The following is a 10,463-nucleotide window of genomic DNA, read 5'->3' as shown; positions in this document are numbered from 1 at the left end:
AAGAGGACCGGCCGGAGCTGGGGAAGACTCCGGCGACGGAGGGCGGCGAGGCGCGGCGCTCGTCGGCGTCGGGGACGCGGCTGCGAGGCGCGGCGCGCATCGGCGTGCAGGAGGCGGCGGGGCGGAGCTACTCCGGCGCCGGTGATGCGTTGCGGCGGCGCGGATCGGAGGTAGGCAGCGGGGCGGAGCGGCAGGAGGGAGACGACCCGGGCGGCGGCGGCTCCACGGGCCCTTGGGGGCCGGCAGCGGGCCCAACGGGCCCTCGCGGTGCGGCAAAGTGGGCGCGGGGCGCCAGCCAGCCGCGTCGCGACACGTGGGGGCGACGAGTCAGGTCGGACGTGTCCGGCCTGACGGACTTCGTCCGGCGGCGTGAGGAGGGGGAAGGAGCTAGGGTTAGGGGGTGTTTTGACCAGGAATTTTTGGAGGAGGGGCTAGTTTTATAGGTAGGAGGAGCTAGGAAGCTCCAAATGGAGTGCGGTTATCGGCCACGCGATCGTGATCGAACGCTCTAGACGATAGGAGAGGTTTAGGTGGGTTTTGTGCCAAAATGGAAGGGTGTTGGGCTGCAACACACACGAGGCCTTTTCGGTCCCTCGGTTAACCTTTGGAGTATCAAACGAAGTCCAAATGGCACGAAACTTGACAGGCGGTCTACTGGTAGTAAACCAAGGCCGCATGGAAAGTCTTGGTCCAATCCGGAAATGTTTAGCCCCCACACACAAAAAGGGGTAGAAAGGACCACCGGAGGAGATAGGAGCGCCGGAATGCAAAACGGACAACGGGGAAAATGCTCGGATGCATGAGACGAACACGTATGTGAATGCAATGCACATGATGACATGATATGAGATGCATGACCAAGACAACAACACACGGAGACAAAAATCCGACAATGACGAAATGAAATAACTTAGCGCCGGAAATGGCAAGAGTTGGAATACATATAAGGTAAATTACATCCGGGGTGTTACAGATTAATTGAACTTTAATTTATCATGAACTTATCCTGATAGTATTTGCATAACTATGTTGTAGATCAATATCTCGTACATAGCTTCCCTGTTTATTTTTGATGTGTTCCTAGAGAAAACTAAGTTGAAAGATGTTAGTAGCAATGATGCAGATTGGATCCGTGATCTGAGGTTTATCCTCATTGCTGCACAGAAGAATTATGTCCTTGACAGACATATTGCAGGAGCAGATGTAGACGTTATGAATGTTTTGCTAGCTCAATATGATGACTACTTGATAGTTTAGTGCACCATGCTTAACGGCTTAGAATCGGGACTTCAAGGACGTTTTAACGTCATGGACCATATGAGACGTTCCAGGAGTTGAAGTTAATATTTCAAGCAAATACCCAAGTTGAGAGATATGAAGTATCCAACAAGTTCTATAGCTAAAAGATGGAGGAGAATAGCTCAAGCAGTGAGCATGTGATCAGATTGTCTGGGTACTACAATCGCTTGAAACAAGTGGGAGTTGATCTTCCAGATAAGATAGTGATTGACAGAATTCTCTAGTCACCATCACCAAGTTAGTAGAACTTCATGATGAACTATAATATGCAAGGGATAACGGAAACGATTCCCAAGCTCTTTGTGATGCTGAAATCGATGAAGGTAGAAATCAAGAAAAACATCAAGTGTTGATGGTTGACAAGACCACTAGTTTTAAGAAAAGGGCAAATGGAAGAAGGGAAACTTCAAGAAGAACGACAAGCAAGTTGTTTCTCAAGTGAAGAAGCCCAAGTCTGGTCCTAAGCCTGAGACTAAGTGCTTCTACTGCAAAGGGACTGGTCACTGGAAGCGGAACTGCCCCAAGTATTTGGCGGATAAGAAGGATGGCAAAGTGAACAAAAGCATATTGGATATACATGTTATTGATGTGTACTTTACTAGTGTTTATAGCAACCCCTCGGCATTTGATACTGCTTCAGTTGCTAAGATTAGTAACTCGAAACGGGAGTTGCAGCATGAACAGAGACTAGTTAAGGGTGAAGTGATGATGTGTGTTGGAAGTGGTTCCAAAATTGATATGATCATCATCGCACACTCCCTATACTTCCGGGATTAGTGTTGAACCTAAAATAAATGTTATTTGGTGTTTGCGTTAAGCATGAATATGATTGGATCATATTTATTGCAATAGGTTATTCATTTAAGTCAAAGAATAATTGTTGTTCTATTTACATGAATAAAACCTTCTATGGTCATACACTCAATATAAATGGTTTATTGAATCTCGATCATAGTGATACACATATTCATAATATTAAAGCCAAAATATGCAATGTTAATAATGATAGTGCAACTTATTTGTGGCACTGCCGTTAAGGTCATATTGGTGTAAAGCACATGAAGAAACTCCATGCTGATGGGTTTTTGGAATCACTTGATTATGAATCACTTGATGCTTGCGAACCATGCCTCATGGGCAAGATGACTTAGACTCCGTTCTCCGAAACAATGGAGCGAGCAACTGACTTATTGGAAATAATACATATTGATGTATGCGGTCCGATGAGTGTTGAGGCTCGCGGCGGGTATCGTCATTTTCTGACCTTCACAGATGATTTGAGCAGATATGGGTGTATCTACTTGATAAAACATAAGTCTGAAACATTTGAAAAGTTCATATAATTTCAGAGTGAAGTGGAAAATCATCATAACAAGAAAATAAAGTTTCTACGATCTGATCGTGGAGGAGAATATTTGAGTTACGAGTTTGGTCTTCATTTGGAACAATGCGGAATAGTATCGCAACTCATGCCACCTGGGACACCACAACGTTATGGTGTGTCCGAACGTCATAACCGTACTTTATTTGCTATAGTGCAATCTATAATGTCTCTTACCGATTTACCACTATCGTTTTGCGGTTATGCATTACAGATAGCTGCATTCACGTTAAATAGGGCACCATCTAAATCCGTTGAAATGACACCATACGAACTGTGGTTTGGCAAGAAACCAAAGTTGTCGTTTCTTAAAGTTTGGGGTCGTGATGCTTATGTGAAAAAGTTTCATCCTGATAAGCTCAAACCCAAATCGGAGAAATGTGTCTTCATAGGATACCCAAAGGAGACAGTTGGGTACACCTTCTATCACAGATCCGAAGGCAAGATACTTGTTGCTGAGAATGGATCCTTTCTAGAGAAGGAGTTTCTCTCGAAAGAAGTGAGTGGGAGGAAAGTAGAACCTGATGAGGTAACTGTACCTGCTCCCTTATTGGAAAGTAGTTCATCACAGAAATCTATTTCTGTGACTCCTACACAAATTAGTGAGGAAGCTAATGATGATGATCATGTAACTTCAGATCAAGTTACTACCGAACCTCGTAGGTCAACCAGAGTGAGATCCGCACCAGAGTGGTATGGTAATCCTGTTCTGGAGGTCATGTTAATTGACCATGATGAACCTACGAACTATGAGGAAGCGATGATGAGCACAAATTCCATGAAATGGCTTGAGGCCATGAAATCTGAGATGGGATCCATGTATGAGAACAAAGTGTGGACTTTGGTTGACTTGCCCGATGATCGGCAAGCCATAGAAAATAAATGGATCTGCAAGAGGAAGACGGACGCTGATAGTAGTGCTACTATCTACAAAGCTCGAATTGTCGCAAAATGTTTTCGACAATTTCAAGGTGTTGACTTCGATGAGATTTTCTCACTCGTATTGATGCTTAAAAGTCTGTCCGAATCATGTTAGCAGTTGCTGCATTTTATGAAATCTGGCAAATGGATGTCAAAACTGCATTCCTTAATGGATTTCTTAAAGAAGAGTTGTATATGATACAACCAGAAGGTTTTGTTGATCCTAAAGGTGCTAACAAAATGTCCAAGCTCCAGCGATCCATGTATGGACTAGTGCAAGCATCTTAGAGTTGGAATATACGCTTTGATGAGTTGATCAAACCATATAGTTTTATACAGACTTGCGGTGAAGCCTGTATTTACAAGAAAGTGAGTGGGAGCACTACAACACTTCTGATAAGTATATATGAATGGCATATTATTGATTGGAAATAATGTAGAATTTTCTGGAAAGCATAAAGGAGTATTTGAAAGGAGTTTTTTCAAAGAAAGACCTCGGTGAAGCTGCTTACATATTGAGCATCAAGATCTACAGAGATAGATCAAGACGCTTGATAAGTTTTTTTCAATGAGTACATACCTTGACAAGATTTTGAAGTAGTTCAAAATGGAACAGTCAAAGAAAGAGGTCTTGCATGTGTTACAAGGTGTGAAATTGAGTAAGACTTAAAGCCCGACCATGACAGAAGATAGAAAGAGGATGAAAGTCATTCCCTATGCCTCAGCCATAGGTTCTATAAAGTACGCCATGTTGTATACCAGATCTATTGTATACCCTACACTGAGTTTGGCAAAGGGAGTACAATAGTGATCTAGGAGTAGATCACTGAACAGCGGTCAATATTATCCTTAGTGGATTAAGGATATGTTTCTCGATTATGGAGGTGACAAAAGGATCATCATAAAGGGTTACGTTGATGTAAGTTTTGACACTGATCCAGATGACTCTAAGTCTCAATCTAGATACATATCGATAGTGGGAGCAATTAGCTAAAGTAGCTCCGTGCAGAGCATTATAGACATAGAAATTTGCAAAATACATACGGATCTGAATTTGGCAGACCCGTTGACTAAACTTTTCTCACAAGCAAAACATGATCACACCTTAGTACTCTTTGGATGTTAATCACATGACGATGTGAACTAGATTACTGACTCTAGTAAACCCTTTGAGTGTTGGCCACATGGCGATGTGAAGTATGGGTGTTAATCACATGGTGATGTGAACTATTGGTGTTAAATCACATGGCGATGTGAACTAGATTATTGACTCTAGTGCAAGTGGGAGACTGAAGGAAATATGCCCTAGAGGCAATAATAAAGTTATTATTTATTTCCTTATATCATGATAAATGTTTATTATTCATGCTAGAATTGTATTAACTGGAAACAAGATACATGTGTGAATACATAGACAAACAGAGTGTCACTAGTATGCCTCTACTTGACTAGCTCGTTTATCAAAGATGGTTATGTTTCCTAACCATAGACATGAGTTGTCATTTGATTAACGGGATCACATCATTAGGAGAATGATGTGATTGACTTGACCCATTCCGTTAGCTTAGCACTTGATCGTTTAGTATGTTGCTATTGCTTTCTTCATGACTTATACATGTTCCTCTGACTATGAGATTATGCAACTCCCTCCTACCGGAGGCACACTTTGTGTGCTACCAAATGTCACAACATAACTGGGTGATTATAAAGGTGCTCTACAGGTGTCTCCGAAGGTACTTGTTGAGTTGGCGTATTTCAAGATTAGGATTTGTCACTCTGATTGTCGGAGAGGTATCTCTGGGCCCACTCGGTAATGCACATCACTATAAGCCTTGCAAGCATTGTAACTAATGAGTTAGTTGCGGGATGATGTATTACGAAACGAGTAAAGAGACTTGCCGGTAATGACATTGAACTAGGTATTCAGATACCGACGATCGAATCTCGGGCAAGTAACATACGGATGACAAAGGGAACAACATATGTTGTTATGCGGTTTGATCGATAAAGATCTTCATAGAATATGTAGGAACCAATATGAGCATCTAGGCTCTGCTATTGGTTATTGACTAGAGACGTGCCTCGGTCATGTCTACATAGTTCTCGAACCCGTAGGGTCCGCGCGCTTGAAGTTCGGTGACGATCGGTATTATGAGTTTTTGTGTTTTGATGTACCGAAGGTAGTTCGGAGTCCCAGATATGATCACGGACATGATGAGGAGTCTCAAAATGGTCAAGACGTAAAGATCGATATATTGGACGACTATATTTGGATACCAGAATAGTTTCGGGTGAGATCGGGAATATACCGGAGTACCAGGAGGTTATCGGGACCCCCTGGGAGGTATATGGGCCTTATTGGGCTTTAGTGGAAAGGAGGGGAAAGGAGAAAGGGAGGTGGCGTGCCCCCCCAAGCCCAATCCAAACTGGGAAGGGGGCCGGCCCCCCTTTCCTTCCTCCCTCCTTCCTCTTCCTTCCCTCTCCTACTCCAAGTTGGAAAGGGGGGAATCCTACTCCCGGTGGGAGTAGGACTCCCCTTGGCGCGCCTCTCCCTAGCCGGCTGCCACCTCTCCCTTGCTCCTTTATATACGGGGGTAGGGGGCACCCCAGGACACAATTTGATCTGTTGATCTTCCCCAGCCGTGTGCGGTGCCCCCCTCCACCATATTCCACCTTGGTCATATCGTAGCGGTGCTTAGGCGAAGCCCTGCGTCGGTAGCAACATCATCACCGTCATCACGCCGTCGTGCTGAGGAAACTCTCCTGTGAAGCTTTGCTGGATTGGAGCTCGCGGGACGTCATCGAGTTGAACGTGTGCAGAACTCAGAGGTGTCGTGCGTTCGGTACTTGGATCGGTCAGATCGTGAAGAAGTACGACTACATCAACCGCGTTGTGCTAACGCTTCCGCATTCGGTCTACGAGGGTACGTAGACACACTCTCCCCTCTCATTGCTATACATCACCATGATCCTGTGTGTGTAGGAAATTTTTGAAATTACTACGTTCGCCAACACCACCTCCTTCTTCTTCACCACCAAAGGAGACTTGAGCTCATGGTATGGGCACTCCCCTTGGCTTGTGCCAAGCTTGGGGAGGTGCCCCGGTATCATCTCACCACCATTATCCTTGCCTTTATTTTATCTTAGTTTGATCTTTAGTTATCTTTTGAGTTAGCTGAATAAAAGTTTAGTTCAATCTTTCTTCGAGTGTTTGCTTAGTGATGTCTACTACAAAACTTGTTCTTGTAGACTCGTGTTGGGCCTCCAAGCCCAGAGTTTTGTAGGACATTAGCAATTTTCCCTCAAGTGGATGACCTAAGGTTTATCAATCTGTGGGAGGCGTATGATGAAGATGGTCTCTCTCAAACAACTATGCAACCAAATAACAAAAAGTCTCTTGTGTCCCCAACACACGAAAATAATGGTAATCTGTACAGGTGCACTAGTTCGGCAAAGAGATGGTAGTAAAACCCTAGTAATGATAGTAGATATTGATTTTTGTAATAGGAATAATAAAAAACAGCAAGGTAGCAATTGATAAAACGGAGCACAAACGATATTGCAATGCTTGAAAATGAGGCCTATGGTTTGTACTTTCGCTAGTGCAATCTCTCAACAATGCTAATATAACTGGATCATATAACCATCCCTCAACGTGCAATGAAGAATTACTTCAAAGTTCCTATCTAGCGGAGAACATAAGAAGAAATTGTTTGTATCTATTCTTTCCGATCGATCTATCCAAGAGTTCATACTAAAATAACACCAAGTTATTCTTTCTGATTGATCTATCAAGAGTTCGTACTAAAAATACACTAAGTTATTCTTTCCAATCGATCTATCAAGAGTTCGTACTAAAATAACACCAAAGCAAATTCAGATTCATAATACTCAATCCAACACAAAGAACCTCAAAGAGTGCCCCAAGATTTCTATCATAGAAACAAAAGACGAGAACATGCATCAACCCCTATGCATAGATTACCCCAATGTCACCTTGGGAATCCGCAAGTTGAGTGCAAAAATACATATCAAGTGAATCAATATGATAACCCATTGTCACCATGGGTATTCATAGCAAGACATACATGAATTGCTCTCAAATCCATAAAAGTATTCAATCCGATGAAACGAAATCTCAAAGGGAAAACTCAATTCACAACTAGATAGAGAGGGGAAAACACCATATGATCCAACTATATTAACAAAGCCCGCGATACATCAAGATCGTGACATCTCAAGAACACGAGAGAGGGAGATTAAACACATAGCTACTGGTACAAACCCTCAGCCCCGAGGGTGGACTACTCTCTCCTCATCATGGTGGCCGCCGGGATGATGAACATGGCCACCAGTGATGATTTCCCCCTCCGGTGGAGTGCCGGAACGGGGTCTAGATTGTTTTTTCGTGGCTACAGAGGCTTTCGACAGCAGAACTTCTGATCTAGGGTTATTTCTGATGGTTTCTCTATTTATAGGATTTTTTGCGTCGATTTCACACAAAGATGGGCCTCGAGTTGAGCACAACCCACCGGGGCAAGCCGGGCCTCTTAGGCACGCCCTGGTGGGTTGTGCCCTCCTCATGGCTCTTTTGGCCCTCCATGAAGCTTCGGGGGTCTCCTTTGTTCCAAAAAAATTGTTGTAGCGACCCGACCCGAATGGGTCAAGTCTCTGTGCTTAAGTGTCATCCCTGGATCGGTATGCTGCCACACACAGTACTCGAGGATTTATAACAGAGGTAAATCACATGTAAAAGTAACATAAAATACTATTACCTCAATCCAAAATAGCGGAAGCAACAAGGTTGTGGATTCCCATCAACACCAACGGCAAAGTTGAGTGTAGAAATCGTAACCCTAATGTATCACTTACTCGTCGTAAGATAATCCTGCAACATGAGACATTGCAGCCACAGAGGGTCAGTACATTGAATGTACTGGCAAATTCACACCATAGAGAATGATGAATAAAGACTATCACTACATGCATATTTGGCTGGTGGAAAAGCTCTATGGTTATAAGGTTTTTGCGAAAAGCCAATTTTTCCCTACTGCAAAGGAATGCATTTTAATTAACTATCATGGTGGTTGTTGAACATTGAGAATGGTTGACAGCATTCTCAATCCCAATTAAGCATCATCATTAAAACCCAACAATATTCATTTAAAGTAACGTGATGAGATCACAGGATAATCCAAGAACTAGATACTCAAGATGTCCATAACCGGGGACACGGCTAATCATGATTAGGTTGTACACTCTGCAGAGGTTTGCGCACTTTTCCCCACAAGACTCGATCGCCTTTGTTGGATTTCTCGCACTACATGGTGTTTGAGAAACGGATGACCGAGACACAGTCTTTCAGAAGCGCTAGCACCTTACGATGGATAGACCGGTACACCTACTTTCCCCTACATCTGCTAGTCTACCCTGTAAGAGTTCGCACGACTTAGTCAACTAAGCCAGAGCCCATAATGGCTTGTGGCTGCACACGGAAGTTTCTAGTTTGAAAAATCTCATGATCCCTTTGAGCCTGGGTGGCGGTCCAAAAGAAAACAGGCAAGTCCTGGATTACCCAGGTGCCTAGACAGGCAAATCCTAGAATAACCAGGTGCCTCAATCCACCCAGATGTGTGTTTAAGTTGCCACCTTAAGTAAACCATTAATTAACAATCTCACATCTGTCATGGATACTCTCAAAAACCCAATCCACGTCTACGAGCATAGCATGGCCATGTAAGCATAACGTAAAAGTAACTCCCAAGGTTTGAATGCAGGGCAATAGGTTCCTACCTCATCAACTACTTCCCAATACCCACAATTTAATTAGATCCTAATCATGCAATGTTTGAGGTTTGATCTAATGCAATAAAAACTGGGTATGAAAGAGGTATGATCAAAGTGTGAACTTGCCTGCAATGTTGATGAAGATGATTCGCACTCAAAACTCTTGATAGCTCTACTCGTCACACTCCGGTCAATCTATCGTAAGCAAGCAATAGTAACCACACATAAGCAATCACTCAAAAGACCAGAAAGATCGAAGAAGTCGATTCGGAAAACATCAAAACCAAACAAATAACTCTTGCAACATAAAACAATTTCTAACAGTACCAAAATTATGTGAATTTAGCCTTATTAGAATGTTTAGGTCAAGAGCTTCGATTTGCAAAAAGAAACAACTCAAACGGAGCTACGAAACTCAAGTTATGATCAAACGAAGTTTGAATTCAAATCTGATCTTATTCAAATTTTAAACTTTTCAAAAACATGTTTGGGTTGGATTAATGGATAGAGGGGATCATAATGAAGACGTGAGCGTTGGTTTCGTTGGATTTGGACTAACGAGTAAAAAGTTGTGGTCGTTTGAAAACCAGGGGCTGATCTGTAAAGAAAAATATTCACAGATGGGTCCCTGGACTGAAATTAAAAAGAAAAAATAAAAAAACTATCGAGTGAACGCTCGCTAACAAAACCTAAAGGACGAAAATCATTCGCTATCGATCTAAACGAACGAATGTTTGCTATTTAATAAAACCTAGAAAAAAGGATCTATTCTAGGTTTTTTTTTAAAAAAACCAAACTTAAAAGGAAAACCGGATCGGACCGGGTTCGGGGTTTTACCGGTTCGCGAAAAAAAAACCGCAATGGCGGTTCGGACCGGCAGATCGGCGACGGCGGCTCTCCGGCGAGGCAAGGCGAGGCGCAGGGAGCGGCGAGGGGAGGCGGCGAGCGGTGCATGCGGCAGAGGGCGGCGCGGGCAGCGGCGCGATGGTTGCGGGCGAGTAGCGGCGGCAGCAGCAGTGGCGGCAGCGGCGGTGATGCGCTGCGGCGGCGGCGGCGGGCGCTAGATGTGGCGGCG

The sequence above is a fragment of the Triticum aestivum genome, chromosome 2A (assembly GCF_018294505.1).
Source record: "Triticum aestivum cultivar Chinese Spring chromosome 2A, IWGSC CS RefSeq v2.1, whole genome shotgun sequence".
In the NCBI taxonomy this organism is placed as follows: Eukaryota; Viridiplantae; Streptophyta; class Magnoliopsida; order Poales; family Poaceae; genus Triticum; species Triticum aestivum.
Note: the sequence above shows the minus strand (reverse complement) of the source record.